This window comes from Octopus bimaculoides, chromosome 5 (genome assembly GCF_001194135.2).
Source record: "Octopus bimaculoides isolate UCB-OBI-ISO-001 chromosome 5, ASM119413v2, whole genome shotgun sequence".
NCBI classification, from domain to species: domain Eukaryota; kingdom Metazoa; phylum Mollusca; class Cephalopoda; order Octopoda; family Octopodidae; genus Octopus; species Octopus bimaculoides.
In genome coordinates, this window is record NC_068985.1 from 4737955 (window position 1) to 4741096 (window position 3142).

The following is a 3142-nucleotide window of genomic DNA, read 5'->3' on the forward strand; positions in this document are numbered from 1 at the left end:
TCGTTCATTCAAATTAAGCTTCTATAAATTACTCTAGAGAAAGACTTTTGTCATTGAATAACAAGCGATTCTTCCTTATCTCCATTCTATACTGCACACTGGCCAGTCCTTGGTCAGTTTTGGTAGCATCTCAGGCATTTTCAGAAGAGGTTGCAAGCCCTTTGATTTAACCCTTCCCCAATTATAGAGACAGAGACACTGTGAATGTGTCCTAAGATATTTTACACAGTATAATGGCACTAATGCAAAGAAAGTAAGAAAGTTCAATTCATTTCTTTTGTTCTTGACTAAAGTTCATTATTTCAATGTGAACTGGAGAAAGAAATGATTCTGAATTGAAAATCCCACCCCTTATTCTGTTCCTCCCCTGTCTCTGTTCTGTGGGAGTATGGAATAGGCTTGAGCCTTTTGTCTTGCAGTTAAGTACATACAAACAAAAATAGTGTATTAAAAGTTGCATAACCAGGACTTACTGAAGTTGAAATACTGAACATATATTGAGTTGGCAACTAAGTTCCTGCCGTTTTTATAAATTTAAATTTTTTAAAAGGTTTAATAAAAAATAACAAGTAATTAATCAATAATGTATTCACCCTTGTTGTTTACAGTTACTTCTCAATGTTCAATAAAATTTTCAATACCTAGTTGGTATTGAAAAATTGATGCAACCAAGCTCTCAATTCTGCAACAGTATTGAATGAACTCCGTGCATAGCATTTGAAAGAGATCGAAAGAGATGGAAATCCGTTGGTGCCAAATCAGAAGAGTACAGCAGGTGTGGCAGCACTTCCCAGCCATGCGTTTGAATGGCTTCCTTGGTCATATTGGCGATATGAGGGCAGGCGTTGTCGTGCAGCAGAACTCCATGCTGACGATTAGGTCTTTTCTCTTGAATAGCCGTGTTGAGTCATTCTATCTGTTGAACATAGAGTTCCGCGTTGACCATTTGGTTCCGTTCAAGAAATTCGTAATGGATAATCCCTTCCCAGTCCCACCAGATGCACAACATCGTTTTACGTGGATGAAGATATTGTTTCATGCGCAGTGTCGCTTGTTTACTGGGGCTAAACCATTCCTTATGCTGCTTCATATTGATGTACAGGCACCATTTTTCGTCGTCAGTAACGATTTGGTAAAAAATAAAACGTTGCTTGTGTCCATGAGTTGAGCGGTGACTAGCAAGCAAACCAGCAGAGATTGTGGCTCATTAATTTTTGTTGTTGTCACTTAAAGCATGTGGAACCCATGATCCATACTTCTGAACCTTTCCCATCGAGTGAGGATGCTTCTCTATAGCAGTGTGGGAGCATTCCATTTTCTCTGCCAGTTCCCTTGTCGTTTGACAAGAATTTTCGTGCAAAAGTTGGTTTCATTGCTCTTCATTGAACTCAACTGGACGGCCAGAATGAGGTGTGTCATTGAGGTCAAAATTTCCATTTTTGAACTTTGCACACCAATCAAGAGTGGTTCTTTCAGCTATGGCACCCTTTCCATACACAGCACGAATGTCACAAGCAGCTTTTGCAGCCTTAAAACCTTGATTAAAAGCAAAAAGAAGGAGGTGTCAAAAATGCTCGTTTTTCTTAACTTTACATTCCATTTTAATGATCTGAAAATAAACTAAAATTAACTAGAAAAAAAAAAAAGATTCCAAAATAATTCAAAAGAAGAATTCTCGAAAAAAAGATTACAAAATTTAAAAATGCAATAAATTCCAAAATTTAAAAAAACGGCAGGAACTTAGTTGCCAATTCAATATATTTTGTGTTGTCTCATATCAACAATGTCATGCCTTCTCTTACTATTTCCTACATTTATACATCCTTATATTGTTATCATATTTATATACATCACAGTTTCTACATAATTTGAAGGTAAAAATTAAATTTAAGCAGAATCTTATAAAATTACTTACATGACGTCTTGACTTCTAACATCCTTTGTATACTTATTAATTTCCAGTTCGAAGTCTCTATATTTCTAGAAAAGTTTACAATAAAAACATTTGTTGTAACTTCATAAAATAAAAGCAAGTTCTGTTTTGGACTGGTTTCCAAAATGAAAAAAAAACATTACCTGACTCACAGAAACACTTTAAAAAAACAAAACTAGTCCTTTTCTCTATACATGCTAACTTTTAGTAAAGAGCTGAAATCATTGACTGATGGGGGATATTACCTAACTTGAGAAGTGATGCAGTAAAGGGACGTAACATAATACTACAAGGCATTTAATCTTGCACTGTAAACTGATTTTGATATTCCTTTCTTAAAAGAAGATTCTATGCAGTCACTAAAAGATAGCAGCAAAAAAAAGACAAAAAGTAAGGCATGGCTGCGTGGTAAGAAATTGGTTTCCCAACAACATGACTCTAGGTTCAGTCCTACTGTGTGCAATCTTGGGCACATATCTTTTACTATAGCTTTGGGCCAATCAAAATCTTGTGAGTTTGTGAGTAGGGTTAGGGTTACAGAGACTGAAAGAAGCCTGCCACACACACGTGTGTGTGTGTCTTTGTTTGTCCACAACCACTGCTTGACAACCAGTGTTGGTGTGTTTATGCCCCCATAACCTAGCAGTCCACCAAAAATTGATCAAGAGAAGAAGTACCAATCTTGAAAACAATAGGTACAGGGGTTGATACATTCCACTAAAAATTATGAAAAGTGGTACCCCAGCATGGCCACCGTCCAGTGACTGAAACAAGATGAAAGGTGAAAGATATATTGTATATTGCTGTATCAAGATACACAGTGAGTCCATTAGCTTCTATTCCAATGGAGAAATGGGTACTTCTCCTACCAGCCACAAACTCTACCTCTGCCTATCACCTGAATTGTTGTATGTTGTGTTATTAGACGTGAAAAGATGGAAAGCTATGTTGACCTCCGCACAATTTTGAATACAGAAATTCAAGAAAGGTGTTATGCTGTCAGTTGATTGCTCAGCTAAATCTTCATCAACTATCATCTTTAAAATGTCTTAAACAAGTTTGTTAGAAGGGGCAGGTAAGTTTCCTTAATATTTTGGTAGCGCTGTCTCAGACTTGTAAGAATTTCCAACCTCAACATCTGAAGGAAAAAACAGATGGATGGAGAGGAAACTGTTGATTTGGTCCAAATGCATGAAGGTGAGAGAATTG

General features: G+C 36.6%; 1 long non-coding RNA gene across 1 annotated transcript in view; it reads right to left on the minus strand.

Annotated features, from left to right (window-relative positions):
- Positions 1-1887: 1887 nt before the first annotated feature.
- The window catches only part of LOC106881219 (uncharacterized), a 4135-nt gene continuing 2880 nt past the window's right edge, over positions 1888-3142 (minus strand). The window contains exon 3 of the long non-coding RNA XR_001410829.2: positions 1888-1980. This is a non-coding gene — a long non-coding RNA (uncharacterized LOC106881219). The remainder of the gene's footprint in view (positions 1981-3142) is intronic.